Below are 17500 nucleotides of genomic sequence, written 5' to 3'. Positions count from 1 at the left end.
TTCCTTCCGTCTCTTTAACATTTATCGTGATCGCCAAGTATCTTTTCGCCTTTTTTACAAAGGTATTGCCTCCATAACAAAGATATCTTACATTCCTGTAGTGATAACAGAAGTATGGCTTTATACGTCAGTGTTACAATAATGATAAATAAAATATATGAAAATCCTGATATCATTTTGATATGTTAATGTGTCAACAAGAATGGTTATAAAAATACGCATATTTTTTAGAAATTAACTTTTTTAATCGTCAAGATATTAATGTAATTAACTTTTAATCCCCAAGATATTAATGTAATTTAACCTATCGCATTAGCCTGCCTTTTAAAAGGGGCAGCTACGTTCTGTGTCATGGTAACCAATGCTCACTTTTCTTTATTCTTCAGACTTTCCAAAATCCAATTTTCTGTTTTCATCTGGATCCTGCCAGTAAATATCCATGTGTACAGTCGTGTCATTTGCATGCGTGGCGTTACTTTTTTCATGTTTACCTTTATTTTTTTCATGTTTATTCGTTTCGTTTTTACACATGAATTTATCTTTCATTTCCAGGTTAAATTTTCAAGTCTAAAAGGAAAAGTCCTTTTTGACGGATTTACTGCACTGCAATCCGTTTTGTGATTCCATCCTTTTAACTTCACTCACTTCCGGAAATATGTGTAACTCTTTCGTTTATTAAAACACGCAGCGGTCCAAACTCACGGAAAATCTGCTTATGCCTTCAAAGAAAAAACTCTTTCGTAAAAAGCTGGAAATGTACCAACAAAATTTCCCACTAAGTATAAAATCGTGAGATTTACGACAAACGTGTTGCTCATTTATCCGAGACTTTTACGTTTCATTTCATTTTACCAACATTTTCTGTACGTGGGTTTCGTCGATGCTTATTATTGATCGTAGGTTTATACGAAAACAAGTTCCTTTACGAGATAAGATATCAATGGTAAGAACTCATCTCTCTCTACAACTGAAAAGAAAAGTATACTGTATATTAAAGTCTAGTATATATATATATATATATATATATATATATATATATATATATATATATATATATATATATATATATATATATATATATACATGAAACATAACGTACCGGGGTCTAAGCGATGTCAGGCAGGGCAGCTGATCGAGACCACAGGTCTACCCAAAGTTAAATCAAAATGTCCTTCAAAGAAGGCATCGTGCTTACCCATACAAAAATGGGAATAAAAAGCATAATGTTAAAGAAAAAGAAGAAGAAGATATATATATATATATATATATATATATATATATATATATATATATATATATATATATATATATATATATGTTTGTGTGGGTGTACATGTGTACACATATATGTATGAATATACGTGTGTATGTGTATTTATACAGGGTGCAGCATAAGTAACGCCCTTTGTTTAGAGGAAGAAAATTAAAAGCCTTTTGATTATCCTTATTTTTTCGAACATGAACAATTACCTCATTGGTTAATGTGATTAATAAAATATATTAGCAAAATTAATATAATGCTTATTCGGTTTTAATGTTGGCATAAGTAACGCCCTTTTTAATTTTATATCTTATAATGTATATTTTCTTTATTATTTCTTTAATTAATTTACTAAATCTTCTTTTTTCGATATTTGGCGCAACAATGAGATTAACAAAGGAACAGAGAGTAAGCAATTCAGTTGTACTATCAAAACAATAAAAATGGTGCTGAAACTGCAAGATTGTTATGAGCTGAATTTAACATCCCAAGGGCGCAAAGCCGAAATATCATTTGTATTGAACATTATTAAACCGAATAAGCATAAGGTCCAAGAGGCAGATAAGGCCTATTAATCTGAGTGATATACAGCGTTTTGTCTTTAAAAAATATTTCTCGGGAACGTGAATTATGAACGGCAGAGTAAACAAAGTCGAGCTTCTTTTCTGCACCTAATTCTGTTCAGTTTCCTATTGACTTTGTGGTGTCAACAACGGCACTTTCTTTCTCTCATTATTTGACTTTTTATCTTTTCTGTCCGACTCTTTAAGTTAAGTATATATTAGTTATTCTGTCGAAAATTACTTTCTACAAAATAGGGTAATTTGGGGTAGAACGGGAGAGAAACCTCTCAATTATCTTCACCATACTAAAGATCCATGTCATCTGTCTTCAATAACTGCCTCTCTCCCTGAATTTTTTCAGCATTTTATGTCATTTTCCGTATTAGCTTAGAGAAGCGTAAGAAAATTTAACATATGTAACTGAATATTCATAATTTCTTACAGCTTAACGAATGGCAAATGTGTATGCCATCTTAACAGCTGGAGAATTCTCTTGCCTAAATAGTACCATATAGTATTATTTAGGGAAAGGAAGTTATTTCATCAAAGCATTGGTTACCGTCCGTTTTGTACCCTTCAGTGGTCGTTTCGCAAATGTATTTTTAATATCTCCCGTTCAGTGCACCGTCTACCTTTATGGCACACTGACGGACACTGAAAATCAGTAGACCTTGATCTGGAACGTTCGCCGTCGGGTTTTTTTTTTTTTTTTGGTTCTTTTCTGTTATCCTTTAAAGAGATGGTCTGTCGCTTCCTCCGAAGTTAACGTCCCACTCTATTTCTTTCCCTTCTTTTTTCTCTTAATTTCCTCCGGCCTGGGCTAAATGGACACATTATGTTACCGGTCCTATCAGCGCCAGCATAAAAACTTAGGCATTACGCTGCATTTATAGAACTACTTTTTCGTCTTTATTTTGACCCTAAAAAGGGCTGGATACTCTGATCTCTTTTATACAGTTGGCCCAGAGAATAAAGGTCTTGAAATATCAATATTTACAGTTTTCATTTATTTTCTTTACTTATGCTATGATGCTAACTGACTTTTCTACTCATTGTCTTTGTGTTTGAAGCATATTTGAGTTTCTGACACCACGTAATGCGTAAGCGTTGTAAGGTATATACATACAGAAATGCACAGACCCTTTCATTAAAGTCTTTAAGTGCACATGGCATTAAGTAGCTGGAAGCATCCTGGAATGCTTTCACGTGCAGATTAAATTCCAATTTTTTCTTTTTCGAGTTATATATATATATATATATATATATATATATATATATATATATATATATATATATATATATATATATATATAAAGTTTCAGTTAACTACAATAATACATCCAAGCAATCTTTGCGTTCATTGAAAATTTGAAGATACAGTAAAAAAAAAAACTCTGCAGATGTAAAACGGTAGGCTGTACAATAGCCTATACTGTACTTTACATAAAATAAAAACTAAACTCTCTCTGGTAGACATCAGAGGTGCCTCACACTGAGGGATCTTGGGCAACCCGAACGAACTGTAAGGTCTGTAAAGTCTGTAAGCGATGTCGAAACTGCTTATGAGGACCGGTCTTGAAAAACTTTCGAGGAGGGTTTACAAGTCCTCCCCTTCCTCATTCACTTTTTCCAGTTCCCCCCAGGTGGTCATGAAGCTTCGAATTTTTTGGAAGAGGCACTGAAGTGTAGAGAGGGTCTTCTAGAGCTGGAAGAGACACATCACATTCCTGGCTGGGAGAACCTGGTAAATCAGCAAAGACTGCCGAAGTGCTTTCTCATGTTTCCGAGCTGAATGACCAAGTTACTGAAGAAGTGGACGACGATGGGCTTTGTTGCATGGGGGTCAGTGATCTGAAAAAGCTGTTGAGGGTACTCTGATGAAAAGAACGATTATTCGTAGACATTAAACCTAAGAAGTCAATCAGGCCTTCGTACCCCTCAGGACACAGTTCCATGCAAGCTCCAAAGTTTGCATGGTAAAGTCCTTCCAAGTATCTGCCAATTCAAGTATCTGCCAAGTTGTAGATAGCAGACCTCATTTAAAACTTTCAGATTCTCCAGTGTCTGTTGTCCACGTATATCTAAGCCTTGCTCCTTCTCCTGCTCGTCCTCGAAGACCACCATCACCTCCTCCATGAACTTCCAGTATACCTCTTCATTACAACAACAACACCTTAATTCTCGGTTGTATGAATGCAGTTTTATTAGGAGGCAAATATGTGACCCTAATACAACCTTCATCACTAACCATGTCCAGCTACAACTGGTTCGCAGCAATGGATACCAGAAGAATTAACAAATAAGCTTTCAACTAGTGAATTATTTCCCTTTTCGTCAGCCTATGTGTTAGTGGACAAGGAGCAATATAATAGACCAGTTTCATCACCATTGTAGATTTGACTAAAACAAAGCCTTCCTTTCTCATCAAGTCCCAACATCTAAAATTCCTCTATTCTCTTCTAAATAGAATCCAAGGCTTTGCCATGGGCCTTTTTGTTGGAAAGTCGATGTCAAATTTTGAACCAAAACAGCCAACCCCAGGATGCCTTAAAATCCACCACCCATGCAGACCTACAAACTTTGTAGCAGGAGCCACGAACTCAGCACTGAACGCATGCACCCTGGCAACCTTTGCCGATGAAGCCAGATCAAGGTTGGCTGTTCAGCCTCCTCATGGCCATAAGCTCTTGGGCCTCATTCATGGACGTCTTCCCAAGGTCAGTTATGTACTTTTCCAGTTGGCCATTGGTGTTCTCAATGTCCTGCAAGGCAGATCGGGCAGTGGCTTACTCTAGCTTCTGAAGTATCAGCACCTTCCTGGCCCTCTGAGGAGGGGCTAGAGCCATGCACACAAAACAGCGAAACAGCACTTGTGGTATAGCAGGAATGCCCACAAAAGCCACAAAATTCAAAGAAAGCATTGCAATGCAAGGCAAATACAGCATCTGTGTAGTAAGCAAATACCAAGAAATTACACACAAATGGACAAAGCACCTGGCCGCCCTTGCAACAAATGTGTTGGTATCTTTGCAAGTTGCCAGCGAAAGAAAGAAACTCCAATGATGCAGTCATGATACATCCCTGTCAGTCACTCAAAGGTGATGAAAAAAATGATGTATGACCTCGTTGCCTTTGAACGAAGGACAGTTGCAAAAGCTCTCAAAGCACATGATTGCTCTCCCACCCACAGAACTTCTGACATTATTATAGTCACATGATACATCTTTCTAGGCTGCCCAAAAGCAATAAACAAATTGCTGTGTATCAACATTTTATATGACATTGTTGCTTTTAAGCTAATAACAGTCATGAAAGCTCCTGAGCAGGCATGGGCTTTCCAAACCCTCCCTACTTAGCTCTCCCACCCCTCTCCCCAAAATACAATTACCTTACCTACAACTCCAAAATCACCAGCCACTCAAAAGCGATAAACAAACTGACGGTAAATGATGTTCAATGTGACATAGTTGCTTTTAAGCCTATAACAGTTGTAGAAGTTCCCAAGCAGACAAGGGCCTACCCAGTCCTCCCACAGTTCTTCCAGCCCTCCCCCTCCTCCCCCCACCAAATGTACTTACCTCGGCCTACCCACTTACAATACCCTTTTCTTAATATGCTATATGACTGTTAACAGCATTATCATTGCAATTTTCTGCGTATATTTTTAGGAGGCTGCAGTGCTTGTGGATAATGTTAAGTTACATAATAGTGTTTATGCGTATAATTGATGGAATATATATATATATATATATATATATATATATATATATATTATATATATATATACATATATATATGTATGCATGTATATAGTATGTATATTTATGTGTGTGTGTTAATGACATTTTTATGTAAAAATCAATAGTTGATGTTAATACTTTTTCATCTGAGCAACAAAAGTGTGTGTGTGTCATTTTTGACATATATGTAATTACACAAGCCAGAGAGGATTTGAGCCGTTATTACTATTTGGTATATTGAGATTTATAAGCAAAGAGGTTTCAGTTTTCCAACAAGAGCAAAACGGTATATGCAGTGTATCCACAAGTTTCAGTATTTCCTCATGAGGAGTTCTGATACTCTTATTGTTGAGTACCATATGGCTTCTAGATTTTACTTCAATATTTCATCTACGAACAGCGTTGAATTTGTTCCTTGGTAAGCTTATTTGCTCTCGCGTAGTTTGGATTCATATTGACCCGAAAATGATATTTAAAAAGATAAACATGGCCTCTTCGTTGGTACCTAGAGAATGTGTACTCATGAGTTCTATTTGGTTTCCTTTTTATTTCGCTATTACTTAAATTTATTGAAAAGCAACAAGACTTGCTTCATAACGCATCCAGGGCCTATCAGATGTTATTGCTACGAAAAAGAGTAAAATACTGTAAAACATACATCAGTGCTTTAAAGACCACTGAGGGGGACTCGTGCGCAAATCTGTACTGGTCTTATAAACAGCGTAAGCCTTTCTTTGTTGACACTTTATAAAGCACTTTTGTATTTACATATCATTTGAAAAGAGCGCCAGTCTTATGTCATGTTCCCTAACGACAATACAAGAAATCGGTTGCATAGATAAACCTCTCTCTCTCTCTCTCTCTCTCTCTCTCTCTCTCTCTCTCTCTCTCTCTCTCTCTCTCTCTCTCTCTCTCTCGTATTGTTCCTTTGCATTACGACCCTACTTCATAATTTTGCAATCCCTTCGGAGTGTTATAATTGTCTTCCTTCTCAAAATATGCAAACATTCCCTTGGAATACATTACCTGAAGTACGCTCACTTTTGATTATAGCATGAAGGGGGATTACGCTCCCGTGATTAGCCGTTTCCAATTCCATGAAATAATTTCATTTTCGAATCTCAGATTGTTGTTCGTGTAATTTGAGGATAAATTGATGCTTAGGGTGCGAGAATTTCGGTTATATTCGGTATTCCGTTGTTGTTGCTGTTCTTGTTGTCGTTGTTTTAATCGTGGAGTTGTTGAAGTTTTCTACATCAGCGTTAATTTTGCTCCCCAGATATGTTTGGGCACGTTGTTTAGCACTAACTCGGCATAATTATATCTATAGCCTGCTATATCTCTTCATTCATTATGACCCCCTATTATTGTTTACTTTCGCTACTCTGTCTTGAATGTACTGTACAGCTGCCTCCGATAACTATATCTGTTTCGTTGTATTTAATTCTAAGCTTAATAACTCGTGAGGTGTGGCTCTAACTGACCTGTAAATCCTCACAGAGCACTGATATGCGTTTTGCCAAGTGGCACTACGCTTAACGTGATATATATATATATATATATATATATATATATATATATATATATATATATATATATATATATATATATATATATATATATATATATATATATATATATATATATATATATATATATATATATACACGCAGTATATAATGACTTTGATGTGACAAAATAATTTTCGTTTTGTGGTACTTGGTAGGCCTAGGTAACCGTGCTCTTGCCTATTTACGGAAAAAACACCCATGTACACAGACGCACATGTATATGTGTGTGTGTATGTATGGAATATGTATGTATGTATGTATTTATATATATATATATATATATATATATATATATATATATATATATATATATATATATATATATATATATATATACATTGTTTATCCCTTCCAAGTCATTTCAAGAAAATCTACCTATTAGTGAATTTTAATGCAACTCCGTGTAAAAAGTAATGCTAAGCCTACTAGTAAAATTAATTTGTATTTATTCAAAAGACCTGTGCAACATAGGCCTAAATTTTAGACATTTGTGCTTTACCTACTTATTCAATCTTGCTGTCAAATATGTTACGGGCATTTGGTTTGAGTACCTAAGAAATAAGCCACGGAAACATTGAACTGCAAATATAATCTTTAACTGGCACCCAATGTAAAATGATACTGCTATCGAATGGTTATTGTGTTTTGAAAGGCTCCAAGTCAAGGAAACTGCTGTAATCCTGCCACAAGGTGTGTACAGTAAGTGTCAGTTTGTTATACCACCCGATAAAGCTTCGCATATAGTAATTTTATGAATTCTGCGTTTTAAGCAGAACCCAGTTCTATAAAATGATACTTATATGTTTCTTTTAATAACTGGTGTGATTTGGTTCGATCTACGTTAAAATGTATGGAAAGTAAAACGTTCGGCATCAAAAACTGTGTATCCGAAATTCATTATAAGACGTTGACTTCGGCGACTTTATTATTTACTTTTGGGTATATGAACACATTTCTTTATAGTGTATGAACTCGATAGCATTATTAGCAGACATATCATATTTTAAGGGAGAAATTTAGGTTATTGTCAGTAGCTTTGTCCGGATCACCAGTGCTCTGTATGAAATATAACGATGTTTTTCGGACGTGTTGATGTTAGCCATCATTAAACCCCGTCCTTTTAAGGTCATTTTCGTCAGATAAAAATAGAATAAATAGAATACAGTTTTTAGAGTTTTTTAAATTCATTTAGTTACAAAACGAGGAGACATAAACTAGAACAAGTAGTTCACGTTAAATTTACCGTCTTTAAATGTTCATCTGAGGACATACGAGTGATATTTGATAAAAAAAAAAACCGAGAATGAAAGGGAAATTGCTTCCTCGTGCAGTCACTTTATGAAACACCTTATCCTAAAATCATATACTAAAAAACCTATTTTTTATCTAAAATAAAATAAGACCATTTTAATTTTGATCTAATACTGAAAATCTCAGTACTTCAGTCCGTTGTAGAAAAAATTATAATAATTAGAAAAGAAGAATAAAGAAACAAAACTATCAGCCATATAGTCGACAGACATCGAGGCAAGAGTGATGCCATTCAGGTCTCGAGGACTGACTGGCAGATGAAGTAATCTCTATTAAAGGATCTAAATTGCTGAGTGATTCGTCTGCAAATGTCGAAAAGGAAGTCACGTGAACTTTCTTTCATTTCAGAATGCAATTACTTCCCTAAATTGAGACCAGGCGACGTCCATGTTTCTGATTAGTTATGACTGGGAAGCGATTTGCAATTAATAGTTGATAATGAGTTATTTGCGCATTTTTTTTTTTTTTTACTTTTTACATTGTAATCGTTCATTATTCGGGTTATGTTACATTTTAAAACTTAAATTCTGACTAATTAATCGTGACTAATCAAGTATTTGTTAGGAGATTTCATGCCACAGGTTTTCATCATAGTGATTATTGAATATCCCTCTTTGCATAAATTCTTGAATTGATTTGAATAAGTATCTTCGTCAGATTTTACATAACCCAGGAACATTGTCATACATTTCATCATAGTTTTAAATTAAATTTGTGGTTCATTTCAGGCTGCTGAATATCACAAAGTGTTTACGATTTAGATTTTCTTTTTACATAACAAATCTATGAAATTTTAATTTACGAAAGTAAAACTCCCACTGTAATTTTCATATATAACTAGTAATTTCCACTCTCTCTCTCTCTCTCTCTCTTACACACACACACACACACACACACACACACACACACACTTGCAGCGAAGGAAAAAAACATTGTAAATTCTTCTCTACAGTCATTAAACTTAAAAGCAGAGAATATTATTTTGTCAAGTACAAATTATCATTTATCCTTCATTATCAAGATTTTTCAAAATTTATCTTCCTGCTACTGAAACAATATATCTTTTCCATTTAATTCTTTATTACTTCATTTATTTTATTGTTAAACTCCCCTGCACATTTGTTCATTCTTTTATTTCACCTTAACGACTCGTGCAGTGCTGTACCCGACATGATTTTTCATTCAACACCCGCAATGGAAACTTTTAAATTTTTCTACATGGCGTTAACAACCCGATATAACTTTCCATGATTTTGGCACTACTCCGCTTGATTAATGTACATGAATTCATATTGAAAGTACAAAAATGGTTTTTAGAATATGATTTTTCATTAGGTGATTGTACCAGTAAGCGATCTTCCTCGCACTGAAACTCACTGCCTGGAAAGTACAAAAATGGTTTTTAGAATATGATTTTTCATTAGGTGATTGTACCAGTAAGCGATCTTCCTCTCACTGAAACTCACTGCCTGGATGTTTGCTTGTGCTTGCTAATGGATTTTATGTGGATATATTTGTGTGGTGTATCGCGTGCTCGTGTTGTTGTATATGGTAGTTAGTTAGTTAGTGTCTGGGTGCTTATACATGAATGGATTTCCCGATTTTTTTAAAATTAATGTAGAGAGAGAGAGAGAGAGAGAGAGAGAGAGAGAGAGAGAGAGAGAGAGAGAGAGAGAGAGAGAGAGAGAGAATTGTTCGACAAAATTTTTGATCCGCTGGTAAGTCTATGCATAGCCTCATAAACTGTTCGCTTTTGGAATCTTTGTTTTTCTTTCGTAAGCTTTTATTGCAGTCTAGTCTGCTATACCCTTTCGAAGACTGCTGTTGAATTTACCACAGAGAGACTCAACGATGTATGGACGAGTTTTCTGGTCTTTGCAGCTGTGCATATAAAAATAGTTCTCTCGGTTTATGTGAAGCATATGTCCCGCAGGCTTTCTATTGTAAAGGGGCTTTTGTTCACTGACCTAAGCATGCGAGATCAACCGTTTTTTACCCATTGTTATGAAAGTGCTCTGTGACCCCGTTCTGTTTCCGTTCACCCAGAACATTTGAATATGGTGATGCGTGGGCTGTGATTGGTGATTTGATTATTTCCTTTCCTTGATTTTCCACTTTTTTTTTTTATATCGGAAAAGACTCTCTCTCTCTCTCTCTCTCTCTCTCTCTCTCTCTCTCTCTCTCTCTCTCTCTCTCTCTCTCTCTCTCTCTCTCTCTGAAACTCAGCTTGTTAACAAAACGTCTCTCTTCTTGGAGTGTGTGGAAATTATTTTGTAAAGTACATGAATGCCAGATATCTATTTCAATTTTTTTTATATACATTTTGCCGTGCCTGTTTTATTAAAAACATAATTGTCCTTAAAGCTTAATTTATCTGACTGTAGACCATGGCAAAAGACGCGCCAGAAAGTCTGTCACGATAACTTTGTTTCATATTATTAGTGTATCCTCCATAGGATTTTCCCCTTTTGATCACTGTGTTTTATAGATCTTATTAGTTTCTTATCCTAAGGCAAAATGAGTTCATGTGCTGTACTTCTTGAATGGGCATTATGGCTTTCAGTGACATATTAATTTCTGTTTCTCTGTTCGTACTGTTTATTTTCTTAATTTTTCTTAACACATACTTACTGGACAATCATGAAGCTACAAATGTCGCTTAATATCGAAATTCACGCTACCTCGGTATATCTCCGTTGGAGAATTGTCGCCGAAGGGGAATTTATATAAGTGATAAATGAATTGGAATCGTGGGGACACGAACCCGCGACGAAAGCCTATTCAGCGACTCCAGTTGACGTAAACCATTGAGCCATCAAGAGAGGCTCAATGGTTTACGTCAACTGGAGTCGCTGAATAGGCTTTCGTCGCGGGTTCGTGTCCCCACGATTCCAATTCATTTATCACTTATATAAATTCCCCTTCGGCGACAATTCTCCAACGGAGATATACCGAGGTAGCGTGAATTTCGATATTAAGCGACATTTGTAGCTTCATGATTGTATATAAATCACGGTGTGATAAAAATTTCATACTTACTGGAAAAAGGCTGTGAAACTCAAGGAGTAATGTTTATGTCAAGTTTGAAACTTGATTATTGAATACAACAAAATGCGAATTTTTTCCTAAAGAATGGGAAAAATAATATAGAATTTCCAGTCTTTCTTTTGGCTTCCACTTTTTTTTTTGTCCTAAACTTCAGAGTCAGGTCTCAAAAGAATCTGAGAAATTCTTTCCACGGTAGAAAATTCGTATTTGATCAAATTAGGCACATTGATTTTTCTTTATTTCAGTATCCTATATGAAATTAGGACAGCATTGTTTTAGGCATAATTGAATATTGAGAGTAAGTAAGGATAGACTTCTTATTGTAAAGCACAAGAGGTTTAGCCACATAAGGGGTACAGTGTTACAAAATACTACAGAGACAGTTGCCTTCAAATTATTACGAAAAGCCATTTCCCCATTACTGTTTACTTATTGTAATCTCATATATCTGATCCGAAAAAATTACTGAACAAAGATGAGGCAAACCCAGAATAAATCATTATCATCTTCAACAATTACAACTTAGATTTCTACTCTACTATTTTTTCGTGCGAGTGAAACATTACTTTCTTCCAAAGAGCGGAAGGGAATTTCATCATCTGTGTTTTTCACCAAAGGGATACTCTCTATATACCTTCCCACACAGCATTTGTTTTGTATTTAGTGAAAAAAGTGAAAGTAAGAGGTTTTTTTTAGTTTCTGAAAAGAAAACTGTTGTGCCGGCTTTGTCTGTCCGTCCGCACTTTTTCTGTCCACGCTTTTTTCTGTCCGCCCTCAGATCTTAAAAACTACTGAGGCTACAGGGCTGCAAATTGGTATGTTGATCATCCACCCTCCAATCATCAAGCATACCACATTGTAGCCCTCCATCCTCAGTAGTTATGCAGTTATGTATGGTTAAAATTAGCCATAATCGCATGTCTGGCAACGATATAGGCAAGGCCACCACTGGGCCTTGGTTAAAGTTTCATGGGCCGTGGCTCGTACAGCATTATCCGAGACCACCGAAAGATAGATATATTTTCGGTGACCTTGATTTATACGCTGTACAGAAGCTCGATTGCGCCGATTTTCGTTACTGGTAAGGAAAGAATCGTTTTTGGTGTCATCTCTTCATATGGAGAGCTTAAATTTACGTTCTTCACACCTTGGTCCGTGCTTTTACTTTTTTTTTTTTACCACTGAAAATCTTAGAAGATCAAGGACAATGGTTGCAACACTAAGTTACGAAGAGCCTTAGAGGTAACCAAGGCAATTGCAGCACTGAACTCGGTCTTAACTAATTTGTAATTCATATCCACTGTCCAAATATTTTGCCTTCAATTATCTGCCTGAAAGGGCACCGCAAATACCTAATTGTGCATCTGGTTCGAGGCATTATATAAGGATTTCAATATCAGCCTTCCAGCAACATCAGAATGCACTGGAAGAATTTGGATTAAACTATTTTTGTGAATACTTTAATACCCTTCAAATTAAGACACCATTAAGAAAAATCCTCTCAATTGAAGAATGACCTTTCCAAGAAGAAAGATGGTGAAGCAGTCTGAGTTTAACGTGCTATGAAATGATAAGGGTTAATACCAACAGGTCCTACTTTGCTCTTTCCTTCTTGTCATATACTGTATATTGAAGTGGCCTAAGACAGTAAAAGAAAAAGGGTTTGGTGAGAAGCTGCTCAGAATGGCAGGTGTCAGGAAGAGTTCAGTCAAACGAAGACTTAACGTTGCCTAAGAAGTTATTCTGTTTTGTCTACAAGTTTATTCAGATTATTTTTTCTCATCATTAGTTACATAGGTATTCATGGCAGATGTACCATACCATCGGTGGTAAGGTTAAATTTGAACAGTTTGACTTATTCCTTGCGGTTCAGGTTTTTAAATTCTCTGCGAAATTGAACTAAGTGTTGTTAGTTCGACGAGGAGCAATTTGCGCTGCCATTTGGTGAACTTGGCACTTTTGCCTTGGTCCTTCTAAATGATTCGCCAAACAAAGGTTGATAATTCTCTGTTTTTAATATTTTTTACTTGTTTTACAGCAAGTTTAAATTTTTTATAGTGCCTCACTCAATTTTTTTCATGTTAAAATTAAAGTTAACTTATAAATCGAGAAGGGAGCTGTACAGATATTGTTGTAGGGTATTGATAGAAGACTTTAATAACACTGCTGTACTAATTTGTCCATCGTTATATCTGGAAACTCAGTTATATGCTTCACTAGATAATGAAAACATTTTTTAAAACTAGAACCACTACAATCCTAGTTATATGAGATGGCCCTCTCAGTCTGCTGGCAATAGTAGAGGGACGTTTAGACTTTTAACATACTTTCATGTCTAAACTATATCCTATGCTCTTACCTAACTGTAATCCATCATGAATGTTGTTTTACTTATGGTCCATGTCTTTAATCAAGATTTGGAAATATCAGTTGCTTCGGGTAAACATGTCTTCCACTTTTCATCGTAAAAGAATCAGCTACTAAACCAAGAGATGTAAAGTACATTCTCAGTGGGTACATGCTGGAAGGACTACCTTAAACTGGCCATCGTGCAAAGCAGCCACTAAAATACAGTTTTACGCTGGATCACGGTAAGGATAGTAAAATTGATGTTTAGCTGATTTTCACGTTTGCTTTCCTAATAGAATGATAATTAGCATTATTTTTTTTTACCCAGTTATTTTCTTATAATGCTACCTGTACTGCTGTTAAATTCCCCCTGTGGGAACAGAAAGGTACTATCACGTAAAGCAAAAAGTATCTTTTAGTTTTCCTTTCCCACTTCTTTCATTAATGTGAGACTCCCTGCCCTTGTCTTCCAATTTAGTTCCCTCTCCGCTCAACAGATGGCGTCAAAGGCTCTAGGGCGTTACATAAAAGTGTCCCCTGAAAATCTAATAGCATCTACCAAACGGCCAGATGAAGCGTGGCGTAAGATGGATGTCAGGCCTAAAGATAGGGAAACTCATGGGCCGCCTTCCCCCCCAAACCCCCACCAATATACCATCATTCCCATCCCGCACCCTACCACCTCTGGCCAAGCTCTTTTTTTTTTTATTTTTTTTATTTTTTTTTTAAACCATTCCCGTAGTCATGAATTTTCTGACATTTTCGCCGTCTTTCGTATAGTGTCGTAATATCGCACAGCTAATTTTGCAGCTTATCTTTTTATCATCATCACAGGTGGAATTTTTGTCGCTTTTAGTCGTTTCAAGTATATGTACCTACTTTCATCTTAAAATGTACTTTTCTCTCAACTTATAAATTTTTAAGTTCTGTTCCAGTTCATTTCCCCGTAATCCACATTTTGTCCTAAAATTTCTAAGAAGAAAGTTGCTCAAAAATATTATTGTATTCATATCATAATTGACAGTAATATATGACTTGATGTGGGCAGAACTTTTATTCTGCAAATACATAGAAAGGTGTTAGTAGTAGGAGAAGCGGGCCAAGGGCTGAATGACAAGGCCTGATCCATGGGGTGTTGGGTACTTTCCCGAAGTACCTGCCTTATTCATACTTGTCTTGGGTCTACAGATGATAGAGGTTCTCCCGGGGCTAAACGATGTCAAGTTTCGTACATAGAGCGCCTTCATTTTGGATACTCATACAGAAGGCAGTGGTTTCATGTTAAATTCCAGGCAGAGTTATACAGAAGCATATATATATATATATATATATATATATATATATATATATATATATATATATATATATATATATATATATATATATATATATATATACGAGAAATACTGTACATATTTAGATGCATATGTGTACATATATACGGATATCTATTTATCTGTCTATATGTCTGTCTATCTATCTATCTATCTATATATGCATATATGTGTGCTATTGATAGAATTATGTATTATTTCCATTTGAGAGAGAGAGAGAGAGAGAAATAGTACAACATACATATCTATGCATAAACTAGTTGGCATTCGCCATTTCATGTATTACCATCATGCATAAATGCAACACAAGTCAGAAATACCTGTCTGTTTTAGTACGGACAAGGTTGGCATGAACAGAGGTGCGGTCAGTGTCACCACACAGTTTTAGGCTGCAGTACAGTTGTCTCCATCTGATTTTGGATACCGTAGATTTCGGATAGAAAGGACGACAATGATGGCTTGAAATTTAACCTTGGTTAAATTGAAGCACAAATTTTTATTTGGTATTCATTTATTATTATTATTATTTATTATTATTATTATTATTATTATTATTATTATTATTATTATTATTATTATTATTATTATTATTATTATTATTATTAAAAATACTCATAGTAGCGTGATTCTTACAATGGAGAAACAAATCCACAGTTTTGTATATGCACATATATTTAAAGGTAAATCTGTACAGATAGCTTTCGGGAATCGAGCGGATTCCCGAAAGCTATCTGTACAGATTTATCTTTAAACCTATGTACATATATTTAAAGATAAATATATGTGCAGATATTTAAAGACAAATCCACATAACTGTGGATTTGTTTCTCCATTATTATTATTATTATTATTATTATTATTATTATTATTATTATTATTATTATTATTATTATTATTATTTCGCAAGAAGACCCTCTTTCAAACAAACTTCATTTAACAGAATGGCAGTCTGGATGCCGTTGAGTTTATATTGCAGTTTGTAATATAAACTCTCTCTCTCTTTCTTTTCTTCTTCTTCTTCTTCTTCTTCTTCTTCTTCTTCTTCTTCTTCTTCTTCTTCTCCTCCTTCTCCTTCTCCTTCTCCTTCTCTCTCTCTCTCTCTCTCTCTCTCTCTCTCTCTCTCTCTCTCTCTCTCTCTCTCTTCTTCTTCTTCTCCTTCTCTGAACCTCTCCTCTCTCTCTCTCCCCCTCTCCTCACCCCCCTCTCTCTCCCCCCCTCTCTTCTTCTTCTTCTTCTTCTTCTTCTTCTCCTCTCTCTCTCTCTCTCTCTCTCTCTCTCTCTCTCTCTCTCTCTCTCTCTCTCTCTCTCTTTCTTTTCTTCTTCTTAATGCTTCTTCTTCTCTACAAGAAGAGGTACAACCTCATTGTGGAACTTCTTCACTTATAAGATATGTGACACATGGAATAAACTGCACCGAAGTTGTAAACAGCAACAGTGTGGAAGGTTTAAAATAAAGCTGGACAAAATCATTTAGAACTGCTGTTGTTGAACAGTAAACAACCTCTCCTAGAGATAAGTGAGCACATGATGTCTCCTCGGATGGACTAATAAGTCTTTGAGACATCCTAATCATATAACTCCTTGTAACTCTCTGTCTGTCTGTCTGTCTGTCTGTCTCTCTCTTTCTCTCTCTCTCTCTCTCGCTCTCTCTCTCTCTCTCTCTCTCTCTCTCTCCTCTCTCTCTCTCTCTCTCTCTCCTCCTCCTTCTTCTTTTCTCTCTCTCTCTCTCTCTCTCTCTCTCTCTCTCTCTCTCTCTCTCTCTCTCTCTCTCTCTCTCTTCTTTTCTTCTTCTTCTTCTTCTTCTTCTTCTTCTTCTTTATTCTTCCTCTCTCTCTCTCTCTCTCTCTCTCTTCTTCTTCTTCTTCTTCTTAACTTCTTTTCTCTCTCTCTCTCTCTCTCTCTCTCTCTCTCTCTCTCTCTCTCTCTCTCTCTCTCTCTCTCTCCTCTCTCTCTCAACCTCATTGAAATTATATGTGGCATGAGAGTTCCCAGGAAAAATTCTGCGTTTTTCTAAACGGATGGAAGTGAACTATAAAGCCTTAAAGGTCAATGGCCTTTCGTAGCTCACATTAGTTACGTTACACTTCCCAAGAGCGGAGCCCATTCATCTTTCTATATTTATTGGAAACTTCGAGGAAGCATAGCAGTTACTTAACGGCAATTGGAACTTTCGATATGACAGTAATGCGTGTGGCAGTAATACTTTGACTTCAAGAGCGTTTCTCTTTCAGCAGCAGGATATTCTACATAATTAATCATATTATCAGTGTGGCGATTCATTTTTTCTACTATATAGCAAGAGGTTATGTTCTGGGTCTAGTTA

At 35.7% G+C, this 17500-nt stretch overlaps 1 long non-coding RNA gene across 9 annotated transcripts in view; it reads left to right on the top strand.

Annotated features, from left to right (window-relative positions):
- LOC136844376 (uncharacterized) overlaps positions 1 to 17500 on the top strand; it is a 388477-nt gene that overhangs the window by 129997 nt on the left and 240980 nt on the right. The gene's annotated exons all lie outside the window — the stretch shown is intronic.

Source organism: Macrobrachium rosenbergii, chromosome 12, assembly GCF_040412425.1.
Source record: "Macrobrachium rosenbergii isolate ZJJX-2024 chromosome 12, ASM4041242v1, whole genome shotgun sequence".
Lineage (NCBI taxonomy): Eukaryota > Metazoa > Arthropoda > Malacostraca > Decapoda > Palaemonidae > Macrobrachium > Macrobrachium rosenbergii.
The sequence above is the reverse complement of the archived record's forward strand: the minus strand, read 5'-3'. Positions and strand labels throughout refer to the sequence as shown.